At 33.0% G+C, this 20,922-nt stretch overlaps 1 protein-coding gene and 1 long non-coding RNA gene across 2 annotated transcripts in view; one reads left to right on the top strand and one right to left on the bottom strand.

The window, feature by feature from the left end:
- LOC141449772 (uncharacterized) overlaps positions 1–20,922 on the bottom strand; it is a 255,913-nt gene that overhangs the window by 192,046 nt on the left and 42,945 nt on the right. The window lies entirely within an intron of this gene.
- Positions 18,455–20,922, top strand: part of LOC141449780 (uncharacterized) — a 195,860-nt gene continuing 193,392 nt past the window's right edge. Inside the window, exon 1 of the long non-coding RNA XR_012455690.1 lies at positions 18,455–18,862. This is a non-coding gene — a long non-coding RNA (uncharacterized lncRNA). The remainder of the gene's footprint in view (positions 18,863–20,922) is intronic.

Below are 20,922 nucleotides of genomic sequence, written 5' to 3'. Positions count from 1 at the left end.
AACATTCTGTTTTTCTCAAAGTTATGTTATTCTTTTGTTCTTAAATATTGTGGAGATTATATTTAACTCACATTTTTTTCTTATGTAACTTATAAGTACACTAGATTTTAGGCCACCCGACTAGAGGAGACAGTCTGGATTAGAGAATGAATGTTACCGTAAAAGATCGAAATTGGTGAATGTTGAGATTCACATAGTCGCTTTGTGTCAGAAATATTTGCTAAATCTCCTTTTTTCTGAGTTACACCAGCGAAAGTCGACATTCACTTTGCACTGATGGTGAGTGTTGAATAAAAATATTTTTGTTACGTTTTTAAATCATACTTTATTATTAAAACATGATATATGTCAAAATAGGAGAATGCTTAAGTAACAGCAGATGTAAAGAAACTGTTGAACTTGAAACGAACTGTCAGTTCTAATTGAGAAAGAAAATAATACCAATAGTAAACTTAATTATGTGACTGAATTTATATAATATTATTTATTGCAACAATTTAAACCAAATATTCGATCTTTCACCAAGCAACTTTGTGAATCTTAACATTTCACCAAGTGACAATCACCAATTTCAGTCTTTCTCGGGTCGTTTGAAAAGTCCGTGCAAAGTCAGAGAGATAGCACCACTGGCGCGTATCGAGGTTATGTTTAGTTAGTAGCATCTCTTGGGTCACTCACCAAGATTCAGCCAGATCGGTCTATTTCTTTGTGTTTGGCATTCGTTTGAATCGAGGAAGTCGAGTGATTTTCAAAAAATGGACGAAAAAGAATTTCGTGTGTTGATTAAACACTACTTTATGAAAGGCAAAACGCTTCAGGAGACTAAAGAGAAGCTTCATAAACATTATGGTTACTCTGCACCTTCGATTAGAACAGTTTATAAGTGGTTTCAAAATTTTCGGTGTGGCCATATGGGCAAAAGTGACGCTGAACGTTCTGGACGCCCTGTTGAGGTTACTACTCCAGAAATCATTGATAAAATCCATGATATGGTGATGGATGACAGAAGAGTGAAGGTGCGTGAGATTGCTAGTGCTGTGGGCATCTCGAATGTACGGGTACATAATATTTTGCATCAACATTTGGACATGACAAAGCTATCCGCAAGATGGGTGCCGCGATTGCTCACGCTTGACCAAAAACGAAATCGTGTGAAGTGTTGCAAGGACGGTTTGCAGCTGTTCCAGAAGAATCCGCAGGACTTTAAGCGTCGTTTCGTCACAGGGGATGAAACATGGATACATCACTACACTCCTGAGACCAAAGAACAATCTAAACAATGGGTTACCAAGGGGGAATCTGCGCCAAAAAAGGCGAAGACCGTTCCTTCGGCCGGAAAGATTATGGCGACTGTCTTTTGGGATTCGCAAGGAATAATCCTCATCGACTATCTGGAAAAGGGTAAAACTATTACAGGTGCATATTATTCATCGTTATTGGACCGTTTGAAAACCGAGCTGCAAAAAAAACGCCCACGATTGGCCCACAAAAAAGTCCTTTTCCAAAATTAATGGAAATAGGGTTCCAACTCGTTTCACATCCCCCCTATTCTCCAGACTTGGCTCCCTCGGACTACTATTTGTTCCCCAATATGAAGAAATGGCTGGCGGGAAAAAGATTTTATTCAAACGAGGAGGTGATTGCAGAAACGAATGGCTATTTTTCAGACTTGGACAAATCCTATTATTCGGAAGGGATCAACAAACTAGAGCAGCGTTGGACGAAGTGTATAAGCCTAAAAGGAGACTATGTTGAAAAATAAAAAAGGTTTACCCCAAAAAATTAAGTAGTTTTTATTTTTGCACGGACTTTTCAAACGACCCTTGTATATGTAACATATATTGATAAGGAGCATGAAATACTATAGTTAGTTAGTCACTCGAGCTATTCTGGGGCCACTTTAGTTTCTCTGAAGGAGTGAAAAGTGAGTAATGAGATAACTTAATCCGTGCAACTGAAATGCGAATCTAAAGCTGTATCCAAAACATATATCTCAGTGTCTAAGTAATTTTTGCATTTGATTACTTAATTGCATTTCATTTATTAAACTTTAAACTTCAGGATATAACTAAATAAAACTTGTATTATATAAAAAAAATATAAATTTATTTCTGCTTATAAAGTAATACAAATACTTGTCGCAGGGAGTTGGAATAATTCAATATATACGTTATAAAATATTACATTTTAACTGCATGAAAAAGAAAAGAAAATATAGAAACCGACTACAAGAAAAGATAAATAAATAAATGAAATAGAAATAACACTACAAATTCAACACTAATACATGTTGGTTTATATCTCTGATTGACTGTGAGACCAAAATTATATATATAATCCTTAATTAAACGAGAACCAATAAATTCAAATAGAGTACATTCTTATCTCCCTCTCTTGCGACAAAGACTGAATAATACAGCATAAGAGAAAGTAAAACTTAAAAAGAAAACATAAATAACTGAATTCTAGTGATTGCCGTACTTGTTGTGGCCCTCTTACTGTTACATATGTTAATGAAGTGCAATTAATTAATTTTTATCAACTTATTAAATTAATACAACTATTACAAAATGAAAAAATGCTATTTATACGATGAGTATCAGTAATAATTAACAGATCAGCAATATTCTCATGGATCACAAATTCTGAAAAGTATCTATCTCTAGGATCTGAAAATCTCGAACACTTAAAAAGAAAGTGAGTTAAATCATTATTGCCATTATTACAAAATTGACATACATTTTCAGGAAAAATATCAATTTTCTTTGAGCCTATTTTCAAAGAGAATCGTTTTTTATTCGACAATCTAAGTTGTGCGACTACTCTTAATTTTTCTATACTGCCAATTAATTCTAAATAAGATTCTGCAGATGGCTCCAGTGCGCTTATTTTCCTGTAAAAGTTGTTGAAGGAAGATTTTACAGCAAAATCAACATCACAACTAAACATGTGATTTTTATAAGAGGCAATCAAGTCATTTTTATACTTTAATATATCTGTTACATTCGATATTGTGATTAATTGTTCATAACCGATTACATTTAAATGAGTCCGTAAAACAGATACCCAATTAAATGGTAATGTAAAATTAGATTCTAATTCTAATAGCCTTGAGAAACACAACTTCGGGAGTCGGTCATCAGACATGCTTAGAATAGCAACCCACCAACCAATAGCTCTTTTAAAGATTCTAAACTTAGTATGAGTCCGGCCACACTCTAGTCTGATATAAGCACTTGGGACATTAGAGGGGACTCTCAAAATATACTTAAAGAACTTTAATTGTCCTCGCTCTAATATATCTCCGTACAGACAACCCCAAACTTCGCTACCATACAAAGCAACACTCTCAACCAAAGAATCAAACAACTGGCATTTACTATTCCAGGAATCAGACCTACTTGATTTTAAAATATTTCGAACAGATGATTGAGCTATATAAAATTTAGAGAGAAAATACTTTGAAGCCTGATAAAACTTTGCTGAAGTGGAGAATGGTACACCCAAATAAATGACCGAATTTACAACTTGTATTTTAGATTGGCTAAACAAGAAACTCCGTGTTTTCCTTACTCTGCCCCCTCTAAAAAAGGGTACCACATGAGTTTTCTTAGTATTCACTGTAAGAGAGTTAACTTGGCAGTAATCTTCAAGAATGTTTAAATTTGATTGGACTTCCCGCTCAGAAGATGCCAGCAAGACAATGTCATCGGCGTAAAGGATCATTAATAGGTCACGATTGTGTCCAATACTTACGCCCTGTGCTCCATTACTTTTGAAGAACTCTAGAATATCCTTCAGATAAAGGGAAAATAACAAGGGGCTGAGAATTTCCCCCTGCAACACCCCCTCCGAAACAGTGATTTCCTTAGAAAGGAGTTCGTCAGCAGAGATTGTCAGTGTTGCGCCATCATACAAATTCATTATTATTCTTATAATTTTGCAACTAATGCCTAAGGAATACAATTTATGCCACAACTTTTCGTGACAAACCGAATCAAAGGCACGTTGAAAGTCTACAAAAATGCCGAAGACATATCTTTTCTTCAGCCTAAGATTTATGTTAATTGCGGCAGATAAAACGAAAATGGCGTCCCGACAGCCCCCTCCCGAACGAAAACCCATCTGCTCTTCAGGTATAAGCTGCCTGTCTTCCACCCAGCTCATTAACCTTTTATGTATGATACCAGTGAAGATTTTCGTTATGGCGTTAATGATAGCTATTCCTCTGTAATTTCTCTTGTCCAACGGGTCACCCTTCTTGTGCAAGAGCTTTAACTTTATTTTGTGCCAGTCTGACGGAAAACGTTCGTCATCCCATATCCGATTAAACAAGTTTAACAAGTAGTGCGTCCAAGGAGGAGGTAAATTTTTGAAGCATTCGTTTGGGATTAAGTCCAGACCAGTGGCTTTTTTATTTTTAGCTTGGCTAATACTAACAAGAAGCTCGTCTAACGTGATAGCACCATCCAGATCTGGATTAAAGTAACCAAAAAAAGAAAAGTCAGTAACTAATTTTGGGGGCATAGTTAAAAAATAAAACTGCTCCCATTCCTCCAGTGGGATCGGGCATTTATCATTTCTCCTTCCACGAAATAGACTCACAACCCTCCAAAATTCAGAGGGATTTCTCGTATCTCTCAAGGCTAGCTTGATATTCTTAAAATAAATATCTTTAGATTTTATAATTAAATGTCTATATTTCTTTTTCAAATCGATATATAAGTGTTTAATATCATTTTTAAAAGAGTTCTTCTTACAAATTTTAACCAAACTATTTAACTCCTTTTTAACATTAGCACATTCGACAGTATACCACGGATTCCTTCTGTTACGTGTATTAGTGTTAATGGAAAATAACAGTTGGCAATCAACCATAGCATTGTATATTGTAGCATACAAATTATTAAAAATATCGCATGTGTCACCACTATCATAGTAAATGTTGTTATTACTTTGCATATAGGAAAAAAAATTCGTTAATTTAAGAGGGTCCCTATCCACTACTGTAATCCTACTATTTCCGCTATTACAACTTTTAATTAAGTGATTCCCAGATAATTTAAGTTGCAAACTACAGAGAAAATGATCAGATATGTCTGATACATTTTCAACTTTAAAATCAAAAGTGACTTGCAGTGTGCCGGTACAGATCCAGACAAGGTCTACAGTACTGCAACCCTGCTGGCTAACAAAGGTAAAATTCGAAGGAGAATCACTTAAAGATCTTCCGTTACACAAGAACAAACCACACTCTTCCATCATTTGCACTAACTGAACACCTCTCACATTTCTCACTGTATCACTAACACTTCTCGCACCAGTAAACGACGAATATTGGAAAATATCCTCCTCAAAAGAATTCAGGTCACCGACCCTGGAATTGAAGTCCCCGCCGATAATCAAGTTATGATGACTGTTGCAGCTTATAATATCGCATATATCTGTATATAACATTTCCAAAGAATGGTCCCCCTGAACACCAGGTTTCAAATAAACTAAGCCCAAAATAAAAACTTTTTCTTCAAAAGTTAACCTCAAGAAGATTGAATACTCCTTAGAGAGGATAACATTGATTTTGGGACATAGAGTGCTATGTGTCAATATAATTAATCCTCCACTGGCACGACCTTTAAGATGATGCTTAGTAGCAGGTGCCATATACACTTCATAATCCTTTAAGAAATGAGGAAGGGTAGGTTTATTCAAATAAATCCATGTCTCAGAGAGGCAAATGATCTTGTGTTGAAGAAGAGTTTCAATTTCAGAAGAATCCAGAGAAAACAAGGTCCGAAATCCATAAACATTCCAAAATCCTATTCGCATAAAATTGGTTTCTAAGTTCTTTATTCGTTTTTTGCATCCGAGGCGGGTTTTTTCGGCTTTAAAAAAGTTTCAATTCTATGAGATTTGACATGCTTAAACTTCCTTTTACGGTCTAATTTCACTATCGATTGTTGACTCAGAGTTGACTTATCAGTATCATAAGCAACCTCTACATCGGTTTCCTCCTCATTTGATTCTGAAGTATCTCGAGCCCTCCGGTTATCCGAATCAAAGACCATAAAATCAGTATAAGACTTTATTAACACTACTTTAGAACCATCTTCTTTCCTAGCAAGCACTCGGCCATTATTATACCAAATATGCTTCAGTTTCCCCAGTTTCTTAAGATCTCTACCTCTCTTAAATAGGCGATAAGAATGCTTACCCATTTCCTCAAAAATCAAAACAGATGTCTGATTATCCTCTGAGATATCTTGGAACATAGACGACTTGAGTAAATCTCTTTTAGATTTAGCCAGATTTATAAATTCCCTCATATCAGAATTCTTAATGAAATTCAAAATTATTACAGGATGTCGATTACTCACTCTATTTAATATTCTGAAACAGCCATCAAATTTTGAATAATCGAAATGGAAGCCTATCTTATTAGAGATCACAGAAATTAAGTTTAGAGGGTTCTCATTTTCTTTATAGGGTACATTTAGAATTCTTATTTTATTGAATTTAACAAAATAATGTATTTCATCAAACAAAGAATTCACATTTTCCAATCTTTGTGTCAACTGGGCATTTTTCTTCTTCAGACTATTACATTCTTTCCTTAGTTTGGTAACTTCATTTTTAATAGTAATAAATCCAGTAGTTAGGTCGTTTTCGATTTTTTTCATATGTTTGTTTATAGCTTCGTTTTCTTTTTTTGACGAAGATACGTCTTTTGATATAGATTCAAACATATATTCGATACGTGCTTGAAAAGAATTAGCGCTCCCCCCGCTTCCACTCGGGTTTGAGTGCAATACAGCAACATTCTCACTATCAACGTTTGTGATTTTGTTAAGCGACATCTGATTAGAATTTAAAATAACGAAGATTACCTTGTAAAGTGAAAGAAAAATAAATAACTTGTAAAATGTAGAGAAAAAGATGAAAAGAGAGAAGAATTAACTTCAAAATTTCAAAATCTGTCAATAATAAATTTTCCTCTACACATGAACAGATTTTGTAAGAAAATTCTTAAAAAACCACTAAAAAGAGGTGGCTATGAAATTTCAATTGATTAAATAATATATTTCAGTTTGACAAAAAATTAGAAATATGAAGAGAATGTTTGTAAACTGTTACTTTCATAAACAGCAGATAAATTATAGACAATGAAATAAGTTTTATTTACCAGAACACAGCGTCTAACAAAATAAACTGGCTCTCTCCCCACCACTTCACAATATACTGCACTAGCTAACAGATTTTAATAAAATTAATAACATTCTCTCGCAATTTTCCGAAAAACTACTCGATAGATTTTCTTGAAAACTTATCAATTTATGTTTTAGTGATAAAGTCACAACATACAAAAAATTCAAGTCACAATTCCCAATAAAACACACTCTTACAGGAAAATAATCACGAGCACTAGCACACGATGTTAACTGTTCAACTGACAGATTCCAACTCTAAAACTTGTATTATAACACTGCAACCTATTTGTCTGCTAGAAAAAAAAGAAGAAGATATACAGATTTGAAAGTATTAGATCTGCATGTTTAGTCAATGATTAAGTTAGTTTCACTTTAAAGTAAGGAAGCTTTAAATACACAATAAATAATGCTAGAATTATGTAAACTGATTTTAATTAACTGTATCATAGCTTATCTGAAATAGGAAAAGAAATCTGTCTACTCTTTTCAAGAAGTCTTTTTAAGTTATCTTAAGAAATCTTAAGTTTATCATGTGTTATCTCAACATTGAAAAATAATATTCAAATTATTAAATAAAATATTTGTTTTGAAAAATGTTAACTATTATGCTCGGTTAAATGTAACCATCCGCTGAGAACATATTGATAAAAGTTTTGTTCAATGGCGTTTCAACCAATAGTAGCAAACGATTGATTTATACATCTAAAGAAGATATGAATTATCGCCAGTTAGCCACATTCTATACAATTTACTATGATGCTGAGGTTTTGAACTAAAGGCCAGTTTGTTTGTGTACACGTAAGCACCGAGCTCAAAAACAAAATTCACAAAAAAAGAGATAAAATTTAATTTTACGCTGTCACCGTCGACTACGATTATGTTTCTGTCAAAATCAATCAACTGCTAATACCATTCAACTGATTCGACGCATGATGACTGAGTCTGTAGGGTGAAACAGAAACCAAACTGATTAGTCAACCTTGGATACTGGTCCCGGACATGCATACAAAAAAGCATGCGGCATACAGAATTATCCAGTTCTGTGGACCTAACCTAACCCACATTATATAGCTGTACCAGACCCTGAGATGTTGCCCCGAAATTCGAAAGAATCGTTTTATTCATAAACGTGGTATAGTTTATCTAAATTGGAGACCACTTTAAACAGGAAATGGAGAGTTCTGATCAGGACTATAAATTCGTGTATAATTCTGACTCAGTACACTTGTCTACTTAATTATTTATTTATTTTATTTTATTTTATACTTTTATTAATTTAAGTCGATTCATTTGAAGTTATTGGCGCCCGTACTTTTTTCAGGGCTCTGCCGGCCTCCGGGCAGTGTTCTCTTGTTATAGATAACATTGTCCCATCACCGGGATAGTGAGCTGTGAGAAGGAAGAGTAGGAAGAGAAAATCTAAGGGCCATCAGCTGGATTCGAACCCGGGATTTCTGCTTATCCAGTTCGCAACCACTTAGCTAAATCCCTCCCTTTATTATTTTATTATTGTTCAGATGAGCTTTATGAACAACGATCAACCAAGGAGTGGGATGGAGGCGGATAGCTAACATACTTGAAGTTACCTACATTTCACATTATAAAATCCAAGAACTAGTCCAGTAGTCAAACCGAATTCCACAACATAATCTAATGATTTATAAACCCCATAATGAGAAATAATCTCTTGAGGAGGGGGATATCCTGCTGACCCAATGAAGGAGAACATGGCGATGGCGTCCCACTCTGCCGGCTGCGCGCCCACTATTTCTATTGTTTGTAATCTTAACCGACTTGTTTAATTAATTTGTCATTTCTAATTAGGTTCTGGTTACCCTATCGTCCTCACAGGGTATTAGTAAATTAATTTTGCAACTTAAATCATAAATAAGCCTGTCTTCTTCAAGGAATAGTGCCGTATTTCTCACTTTCTTACCCTTCTATCTTTCCCTAAGGCCTTTTCGAGGGTCTTCAAAAGGTTCTAACAGTTAGAGGATTGAACATGCTCCTACAAATTTCTTGTTAAAACTGTCCGGTAGGACAGTAGTAATTATAAGGGTTGATCATCAAAAACTGCACGAAAAAGCGTAACGTTGAAAAACACCCAACTTTGACATTTTTTTTTCCTCTTTTTCTATAAAAGATAAAATTCCCAAATTTTCTTTAAAATATAGGGCAAACCCTCCTTTATAACTGTAATTTTTTTTAGAACGTAGATTAAATAGATTTCAAGAAATACGTTGCTGAAAATGAGCAAAAACGGCATTTTCAGAAAATGTTCTTGTTCTTGTTCTTCTTGTTGTTACCTTTTTTTTTGTAAACAACGTAGCGCCTAAACGCGTGAACCGATATTCGTGAATGAGGTGTCATTCGCTTCGAAATTCGAGGTAGATTTGAACTGAATTTCTCAACCTATTAGAAACCTATTAATTACTAATTGGACTTTTCACTTTGTTGAAATTGCCTTGAAAATGGTTCTGACTAGGTTTTCATTAAAACTATTTGTATTTACATACATAGTTTAAACTTCTTGTATTAATTATACGTGTTCGTAGATCTTGAACTTTGAATACTTTCAAGCAAAATTCATTTTAGAGCAATGCGAGCGATGCGCTTTAGTGCATTAAGGTGTATTTTAATGTTGCATGCACTATTCAGTTTTCTGCTAACTGTGCATTGTTAGTGACAAACATTAGAATTCCCAGTTTGAAGGAGAAAGTGTAAGAGAATCCAAGGACTTGCTATAAGAGAAAGTTGTTTGGATGCTCACGCTAGATTTGATTTTGTTACAATTTATGTCTAAAGAAAAATTTAGAACGAAAAACATTTTTTAGTTTTTCAATTTTTATGAATTATTTGTAGTTTGGTTGCATTAATTTTTTTTTGAACCGTAAATATGTCTCAAATATATGTATGAATATGGGCAACTCCACAGAGAAATGGTGGCAAAAAGTTTATGGTTATGAAAAGCGTAAATGTCAAGTTGATTTAATATATATTTACTATGTTGCTATAATTTTGTATTAATGCTGGTACTCAACATATTCTGTGTTCCTGTATTCAGTAATTAGAGAGTGAAAAAAAGTTAAATATATATTTGTAAGTCAATGCAAAAGAAAAACAAAATCTAGAATAAATTGTGAATTACATTCATTGTATTACAATCTGGGTGTTTATTTACGCTTAACAATATTAGTAAATAATTTCTTTAAAAAATAAAGTAAAAGTTTATTTCAGTTCTATTATTCCTGGTTAACTTTAAACTGATTTCTTTATTAGTCAAAATTTATGAATGCTATTAAAACTAGTGTGTTTTTATTTGGAGTCAAGTGAAAGTGATTTGTCTTCTTTTTTTTACTTCCAAATTTTTAACTGATAACTTTTAACTTTTCCTTTTTTGTAAATCACTTGAGCTTTACATTGTGAAACAACTAAATGACATTAACTTAAATTTTTTTTAACCATCGAATTGTTATAGTACAATTTCACTTTAATTGCTTGCATTTACTAAGTTCTATTTAATCACTTTAGATCTCTTCAAGTGCCAGAAGATTTTTACTTTAAATGGCTAGTTCTTGTTTTGTATTTTATCAAATCCGGTGCTCTAACCACACAGTTAATCCCTTCTTTCGTTTTGTTTAGTTTCATTTATGTATTGCGGCGTTTATTTAGATTTCAACCTTGCTTATACAGTAAAAGCTCTAATATCCGGCACCCTCGGGGTCGACATGTTGCCGGATATCGAAAATCTCCGGATAATAGAACGCTAATTTCGGCGCACGTAAATTAGATGTAAAATATGATTCTTTAACATTTCTCAGTGAAATACAGAACTGTACATGGGTTTTATGTTCTAATAAAGTAGGCCCTACCATATTGTTAGATACAGTACTACATTAAAATTGAGTTTACAAGAAATTAATATAAATTAATTAAATATAATAGTACATTAAGAGTTATGTTTTAATGATTTTTAAAATAATCGCGGATATCTGACTGTTTGATTCGCGATGATAGTTTTTCAACAAATTTTGAATGAAGCATATGCAGTTGCAAAACTTCCTGAGCCGAGTAACATTTCTCACCTTCAACAAACGTTAGCAGCGTTGTAAAAGCATCTGCAGCACTACTCCATGAAACGTTTAATTTTTCTTGAACTATTTCTTCATCTGATGATTCACTGTCAGCTGTTTTTTCTTCTGTGATTGCCCTTATTAAATCTTCATCAGTAACATTGTGTGATACGTCTGTGTTTTCACACGCATGTACCCACTCTTCAATATCGTTTTGAGAAACATCCCTTAAATGATTTGAAGTTGGAAGATTTTTAATGCAGCTAACCATCTCTTCTATTGGATTTATTTCACTTGTGTCTACTTCTTCTACGTGCCGGGTGATGTAAACAAACAAATATTCGATAGCCTACTTAATAATAGCAAAGCCAATTCAAAAACAATCACTAAAATAGTCTACATTTCTGTATTTCCAAACAATCAAATCGTGTAATAACAATTACTGTATAACAAAAGCCATTTCAACACATTTTTTTTATGAGTACGTAGCTAGTTGAAAATTTGCCGGTTAATAGAACGTTCGGGATGTTGGAATGCCGGATAAAAGAGCTTTTACTGTACTCAGTAAACTTTGCTTTACACCTACTAAGCAGTTGGACGAACAGTTATGGTAGTCAGAAGTCAAACAAAGTCACAGATTGTTAGTATTATAAAATATCTTTTCAATAAACAAAAGTTACTTGCCCTCTGGTTGAATAATAATCCATCTTTAATCGGATAAAATCTTCCATTAACGTAATCACAACTAGGCGTTAAGATAGTGTTATGATAAAATATCTAAATTCACTTTAGAATGCCTTACGGTCATTAAACAGTTATTAATAAAAAGCAATATATCATACGAGCTGTAACTTCCTAAATAGTGGATCTATAGAAGAATTATTAAATTGGTAACTAAATTGACCTGTTTAATAAATGCAGGCACATTATAGGTAGTATACTATGAGTTAATGGCAAGTCATGAATTAGTGTGAAAGTCCATCTATCTAGCATCCAAGATAGCTTTGGTCAATTAATGTCAAATGTGTTTGCGAGTGGGCAAAGTAACATCTAAAATTGTTTTCACCTCTCTAGAAGTAGAAGCGATGAATAAATTTTGACGTAATCATTTCTTTAGTGTTATAAACGTTTTGCTGCTAACTTTAAACTTCTTATTAGCTCTTAATTAATAAAAAAGATCATTAAAATAATGTTTTAGTTCGCTGTTTCATTTTTCGTTCATATTTAATGAGTTTTTGGATATAGATTATAATAATATTCATCAATAAAATACGAAATTAGGTTTAATGACAATGCAACTCTGAAAATTGCAACAAATTCGAGTTTGGGTACATAACCGTAGGGTAGCAAAGTTGTTAATTAGGGGTTGCAATGGCTTTAAGCAGATTTCTAAAACCCAAGACTTTGTTTTGATGAAACTGAGTGGTTACTAGACTCCAGGAGACTGAATAGTATACAGTATTGCGTGACTGAGAATGAGTCTGTATTCTAATCTCTACAGAAGTTGAGATCCTTTTAGGTGATGGTTCAATGGTGGCAAAATGCGTGCGTAGGCGCTCTGGGGTTTGCTTATGAGATTTAGATTTGCATATATAGTGCTTTTCATAACAGTGCCCTTGTGTTAGCATTAATTGAGAATATTTAAAATTCTTTAATTCCATTCTCAAATCTGATAACTCCTGCACACATTTTATGAAGAATATAATATTACCATTCTATTCACTCCTTGTAGTAAAGAAAAGATGGGAAACGTGCAGATTTTCTATTTTACGTTTTCATCACTTACGTTTTTACATTTTACGTTTCGTGGTACCATGTGTATGAAAAAAATGCTTTTTACAATGACCCTTGTAAAAAGCATTTACCGTAGATTTTTTTTTTTAGATTTAAAATGACGGGGCGCATTTTATCCCCACGGCACCGCAGCCACAAGAGGCTTATTGTGCCTTCCCCTTAAATCTAATAGGTGAAACCTCCCCTTCTAAAAAGGTCGAGAGCTATCCCTACTAGTTCCTTCTGCGCTATTATCTCCTTTGGCCTCAAAGTTCCAAAGATGTCGTAGCGCAGCCGCTCAATTGCAACGCAATCGAACAACAGGTGAGAGGCCGTTTCCTCCTCCTCCTGGCACAATCTGCACAAAGGTTCCGAGCTAATAAGCCCTATCTTGTGCAGGTACTTCCTGAACCTTCCGTGCCCTGTGAATAGGCCTGTAATCAGAGTGATATGATTCATGCCCAAACCTAGAGTCACTTTAGTTCTTTGTTAGCACAACAAGGGCATAACCCTTTTGCTGTGTTTGACCCCAGGAAGCATCACCCAGCCAGTACCTTTCATGTTCTCTCCAGATCCAATCTCTGAGAGCCTCACGAACTGCACCCCTAGTGATCCCCAGGACTGGTTCCAGACCAGTGATAGGAGTATTAGCTCCATTCCTGGCTAACTCATCAGCTATTTCATTCCCCTTGATCCCCAAATGGCCCGGCACCCATTCCAATCGGACTTTGTTGTGCCGAGCCAGTTGATATAGGGCCTTTTTACATTCCCAGACCAGGGAAGAGGTAGTTCTGAAGGAAGAGAGGGCCTTCAGTGCCACTTGACTGTCCGAAAAAATGCAAATCGCCCTATTTCTAAGATCCATTCGCAGATAGCATTTACCGTAACACATATTCAATTAATACTATTTCAGCTTCTGCTTTCATGCAGTGCTCCAAAGAGTGAAGGAAGCATGGAGACAACTTGGAGCTAAAGATACTTAACACAAAAATGAACTTGTATTATCTTTAAGTGAGCCTAAACTATTAATATTTAGGATTTAAATTAGCTAGGATTCAGTCAAATATAAATCCAATCTCAGGACCTGGATCTTACAAATACATAACCCACAATTAGTCTATTGAAGCATATAGGATTAAAAATACATAACATCTTATTAAAAAACTATTAGAAATGATATCAATTCGTTAGTCTAATTTGGTGAATACCGCCAAATCAAAGATTAAATTAAAAACTGTAAAAATTCAAAAAATCCAGACTAATTTTTATATATTGTATATATTACCATGAACATCACCATTTTTTTTTTTTTTTTTTTGATACGATTTGTTGGAAGGAATAGTTGTTAGTCCTTGATCAGAACAGGAATGTAAAGCAAAATGTCAGAAGAAAGATGAGTTTTAACATTATTTAAATACATTCACACAGACGAAAATAAGTTCTAAGAATGAAAATAAAAGATTTCAGACAAAATATTCCAAAAAATAATGTAGTTAAAAATTTAAAGATCATTTAAAAGTTTTACTCATTGTTAGAGTGTAATAAAATTGCGTCAGATCAATATTTTATGCTTTGAGTTTTATAGACTTTATTAAAACTCTTCGTGTCTCATTTTTAAGACTGCAGTCTAATTTAACAGTCCTGAAGAGGTGCTTACAACTTTTTTTAAAAAAAATGAATGGTAAGTCAAACGAGCTTACATTTTGTTGAAACAAATTTTTATTTAAGTTATTTAGATTGATATTTGAAATAGTTACTAGAAAAAGCTTTCAAAACATAATGCGGTACCTCCCTGGTATTTAGCATACCTCTCAAGCTTAAAACCACAAAACTTCAGTAGCAACATAAGTAGCTAGTAATAATTTCATTATCCGAGATGTCTAAAGAAACCATTTCTGGACATAATGTATCCAATTATTTCAGGAGATCTGTATGTACTCAGCACCAAAACATTGCAACAGATCTTCCACCAAGATCTACACCAGAATATTATGCAGAAAACAAATTCTTTTCAAGGGATACCAGTGTGAAGAAAAACAAAAATTTGTTCGGACCTCAAATTGTGAATAACCGATAATTTAAAATGGTAGCAATACTGGTACCAGAAAGCAAAAAAATCTTAGAAATATTTTTTAATAGCCGAAAATATAATCTAGAAGATAAGAAATGGCGAGGAAGGAAATATATTATTTTGAATTCTTCTAGAACAGCGATGGCGAACCTATGACCCGCGGGTCAGATACTGACCCACAATTGCTAGGCAACCTTTTGTTTGTTTACGAGGGTTGATTTAAATTTTCTAATTGTGTGGATAATTTATATTCTATCTGTATTTTTTTTCAATCACGCATTGACACAAAAGCAAATTTAAATGCTATCTATAACCTTTAGTTTGATCATTACAGTTCTAAAACGCAAATGACGACAAATGCTTTTGTAGTATTTGAAATAAAGCAAAAGTGTTTACAAAATATCAAATAAAATGTATAATTTTACTCATATTTTGTTTGTTAAAAAAATCGACAACCCAAAGCCAATAACCATATTTAGATTTTTCTTCAGATAAAACACACTTTTGTAAGGTTTTGTTCAGTTATGTTTGTTAAAAAGAGACTTCCATAGCACTTGTTTCGTCCCGTTTTACCAGTTAAGCCAACTGAATTTTAAAGATGTTTAGTTTTGAAAATATTCAGTTTAAAATTTTTAAACTTAACTCTTGTGCAAATGGGCATTAGTGACCCAAGAGCTAGTACTAAAAAAAAAAATGAACAAAATTTGACCCTCGTCTCAAAAAGGTTCGCCATCCCTGTTCTAGAATCTCCAAACAGTTCTTTTTTTTTCAAGTGTTAGGGATCTCCAGGTTAAGACACATGGTAATAAGTCATACAAGTGTTATTTACAACCATCCCTACTTGAAGGGAACTGAGTGGAAAAAACCTTTAAAAGCAGACATTGCTGGTCTCTTCCTCGCAATGCAACTCTCTTCTTACAAGGATTTCTGATGTTCTAATTTAGCCCATTATTTTATTAGTTGTTATTCGTTAAATTTATCATTGATTTAATTTATTAAATGTATAATTCTAGATTGAACGCAGTCATTAATTTAGATATAACCCATTTAAAGTTATCCATACATATGAGTTTAATAAACTCTTGGAATAACTGTACCCTCTAATTATACAAGTCTTTCCCCCGAGTCCTTTTAACGCTTATTGAGGCCTCTCCAAAGAACCTACAACTACTTTAACTAGTAAATCTGTTTGGGTAAGCTTTAACTTGGGTAACCGCAGGGGCGAGTGAACTGATTCAAAAGAAAGTTTTTTTCTTTTGCTATATTCAAAGATTTTTTTTGCAAAATTAGTTGATTTATTCGCCAATTTAATTGCAGTTTTTGTTTTAACAAAAATCACATTTGAAAAACAAAATTGATGTAAAACCAAAATGTTCTGTTTAAATTACACATCTAAAACAAGTCCCTATTTTTAAGTGTGAACAAAATATCAGAGTTGGTTGAAATTCGGACGAAAAGCAATTTTGTTATCAATTGATTGTCCCTAAAATCAAGGTTCTTAGCTCAAAGAACTAAGAGGTATTTAAATTCCAAGGTCAGTCTTTTTAAAAAATATATGCAAACATACAGTTTCAAATTTAATTTAGCTAATTTACACCCTGAAAATGCAGTAACAAACTAAAACAAATAAAATACAACAGAGATGGAGTTAAAAGAGAGAATGGACGGTAAATGAAAGACTGCCAGGAGATACAAAATGTTTAGATTAATAAGCTGATCATTAATCATCTCAGACATGATGTCCTAATTAGTAATAATAATGTATTAGCCATGACCAGCTCACGCGAACAATAGCCAGCCAGACACAGTTGATCTCTTACAGCTGTATCTTCATCTTTTTTATTAACCTTTCTAATAAAACAATCCTTGACAAGAAGAAATATTTTTTAAGAAGTTTTCTGAAAAAGTATTTTTACTTTGATTTATTGTAAAATATTTACTTTGCAAGAAGAAGCAAATTTTCTATGTTGATCGTTCCGAAACACGAACTAAGGGGGTTTACAATTAGATCTGTGTGTGTGGTGAGTATAATTAAAAACAGTCCAATAATTGCCTAAAGGCTATCAATGTAATTTCAGTGAGAAAGAAAATGTTGCTGAAATTTTAAATTTGAGACTGCCGACAGTGTTTTCTCATATCAGTCATCAATAACGACACATTGTAGAGGTTGTATGAGTCTTAGAAGAGGCAGGCAGGACTCAAATCTGGGATTACTATCTCCACAAGTAGTCTAGTATGTTTTTAAGAAGCATTTCTCTACCTACTTCTCAGCAAAGATCGATTGTTTTGGTTTTCAATTTTTTTTAGAAAAAGCAGGAAATTCTCAAAGTCACGCTTTCTTTAAAAGTTATTTCATTGTAGTGAACCTATTTTGAAATCAACTAACATATAGTAAAAATCCAAAATTTGAAGAATCACTTGATAATTAACTAGGAGCTAGTTCTGTGAGAGTTCAGAAATCATTTCCAAAAAAATAAATGGGGATACCAAGATTACTAATTTTGAACTTATAGTCAATTAAAAAGAAAAGAACAATGAACTTATCAAAAAGACAGAAAACAATCTGAGAAAAAAAGACATTAATTTATAATTTAGATCATACAGTCGATTAAAACTGAAGAATAAAGAAAATATGGAAAAGGCTTTTAAATCACTTTCAAAAATCCACTTAGGGAAAACATAGATGATAATTTTCATTTTATCATCTTATAGTACATTAAAAAAAAAAATCAATGAAAGCATCAATAAGGATTAGAAAACATTTATGGGAAACAAAATGAAAATATAAAACTTATAGTTTATAGTTATTTGTCAATGTTATTACCAAGCATAATAATAAAAATATAATTGAAATAGAAAATAAGTAATTGATAATAAAATCTTACCTTGTTTAAAGAATATCGAAGTTCATCAGCATCTCAATAGATCACCAGTCCAACAGCACTTGACACTAGTTAAAATAATTCACAACACTATTCGCACTTAAACTGTATATCGAGCACTGAGTATAACTTAATCACAATTTGTAAAACAGAATTTCACTTTAAAACGCACTAATATTCACCGATTAAAAAGTTTTCTTGTTAATAAAGAGACGTTACTAACGAGTTAAAGATGGCCGCCGGAAACTGGTTAGGCAGATCAGCAGGTAAATTAAGGTTATAAGGTATTAAGGTTATTAAGGTGACCAACTCTTTTTTTTTTATAACTATTCACAATATGCCAAAATTAAATGTAATTAGTGATTTTCCATCACAAAATTTTTAGTTGTAAGAAAATTAAAGAAATTTTTTTAAAAATTGTTTTTTTATTTGCAAGTCTATTTGAAAATAAATCAATGAAATAAAATCCCTTTTTCTCTATTTATACAATCACTAATTATTGGTGATTATTATTATTATTGTTGTTGTTGATTAGGAATGAAAATAATTTTAAAAAAGATGATCACTATACCAGCTGAGAGTGTTGGTCAACTCAATTTACCCGCTGATCTGCCTGGCCAGTTTACGGCGGCCATCTTTAACTGGTTAGTAATGTCTTTTTATTAACACGATTTCTTAAGTGATAATTAGTGAGTGTTTAAGTAAAATTATATTTTTTAAATAGTGTGAAAGTTATATTTAGTGCGTGATATAAAGTTTTAGTTCAAATAATGTTGTGAATTATTTTAACTTGTGTCAAGTGCTATTGGACTGGTGATCTGTTGGGATGCTGATGAACTTGGATATTCTTTAAACAAGGTAAGACTTTATTATCAATTACTTATTTTAAATTTCAATTATATTAGGCGCCACGTTAGCCGAGCGGTTAGAGGCGAGACCTGTAAAACTAATATGTATTGTGGTATTGGGTTCGATTCTCGGTCTTAGGCCTTGGATTTTATTTAATGGTTAATAAAAGAAATTTACAGTAAAGTATGTTTGCTAGTCGCCTCCGTCAATGACACCTAATTGGTAGTAGGACGTTAAGCCCGCCTGAAAAAATATTTCAATTATATTTTTGTTATTCTGCATGCAAATAACTATTAAACGATAAGTTCTAAATGATTTTTATAGTTTCCCTAAACTATAAGATTGATTTCCTAATATTTTGTGTATTAAAGTCATAAGTTACTTGCCCACGAATCTTATCAAGTGCATCGCCTTAAGGCTTTTGATGAAAAAGAATTAACAAGTCATTGTGTTTCGGGTGAACGAAGTGACTTTCAGTGAATTATTTTTTGTAATATCTTTAGTGTTTTTCTTCAGTCGTTTACTAGCTGTGGTCCAATTTTGACAGAGGTATGTCAGAGTAGGTTTTAGTAGTCTAGGAAGTTATTGTTCGTTTTTTTTTTTTTGTTAATAAGTGGTTATAACTTGCTTAGTTGGGGGTATGATTGTAAAAGTTTTGTTTGATGTATCGACTTCAGAATTACGTCTAGCTAGCACACTCATTTACCTTTCTGATTCTAAGAGATTTCTTAGGTCAATCAAGTCAATTACATACTAACCAAGTTACCAAATTATATCAGTTTTTTTCAAGTTCAATGGTTGTTATTGTTAAAAGATTGAATTTTGCTACCTTTGGCAGGCTCGCGAGAATTGTCGTCAAGTTCTGTAAATGTTGTAGAATCTTACCCAGAAAGTTAGGCCTTTTAAAAAGTATCTCATGAATTGAATAATGTAATTAAGAGCGTAAGTCTACCTAATTTTGTAAAGCGGTCCGACTGTGAAAATTGTCAAATATATCCACTAAATCTAGAAATATTTAGGTGCTGGGTACTTTCTGTTTTCTACTTCGTCAACGATATGTTTAGTTACTCTCTTAACTAGATAACTAGATTGATAAATGCTTTGTCCTGAACCCAAATTGGTGAGATGGTATTTCGTGTGAGTCAGTCAAGTTTTGTAATAGTTGGTAGCAGATTTTGTCCAACTGTAATTATTTAAATTAGCACATAAATATCCAATGCTTGAGTTACAAGTGATTGTGGACAGAAGCACTTTACGTCGGTTACAATTCTCTAACGTTTTCAAATTTTGTTGCTTCGTCTCCAACCCTTCCTATGTGGAAGTACTACAATCGTGGAGATTTTCGTTATGGCGGAAATAAATAATTTCCGGTCCTTGAACATGACGGAAGTAGTTGGTACAAATCCTTCAATGTGAACGTCTTTTTTTTCTTTTTTTCTTTTTTGTAAATATGCTGAAATAAAATTAAAGAATCCTAGTAGGTATTTAAAGGATATGCAAGTATTTTGCGTAGGTAATGTTTTAGAATTATAAAATGGAAGCTGTGAGAACGTAAGTAGGAAAAACTGAATCATACCCAGTTCATTTGTGTTGGGAAATAATTGGTGTTAAATTGAATATTGATAAATATGCGTTCCTAATCATTTAACAAATGATGCGTAAAGAAATAAAATTTTAAATTGAACATTTTTAATAGTACAGAACATGCCTGTTACAATCATACTTTTTAATTGTAAGGTTTCCGCAGATCTGTGTTAGGTCGGAATGACTTTAAAGAGTGTATTAGAGTTGTAGATAATTTGATTTTTTATTTTGGTGAATGGTTTTTTGTTTGTATATTTTTAAGTTGTCCATAAGTCTTCCTTTTTTCCTGAATGTAACAGAGTCATTGTGTTGTTGATACTGTCCAATTGATAATTGTATTTGATAAGGAGGTTTGCGTAAGTGGTGTTTGTATTTGTCTTGGATTTCTCTCCCGCTCTGTCAATATAGGTACTGTCATAGTCTGGACAAACTATCATTTTTTTCATTTTTAGATACGATAAAGGCGGCTGTTTTGATTTGCTATT

Source organism: Rhodnius prolixus, unplaced genomic scaffold (assembly GCF_049639745.1).
Source record: "Rhodnius prolixus isolate KJV_2025 unplaced genomic scaffold, Rpr scaffold_2, whole genome shotgun sequence".
In the NCBI taxonomy this organism is placed as follows: Eukaryota; Metazoa; Arthropoda; class Insecta; order Hemiptera; family Reduviidae; genus Rhodnius; species Rhodnius prolixus.
Note: the sequence above shows the minus strand (reverse complement) of the source record. Positions and strands in the feature narration are given on the sequence as shown.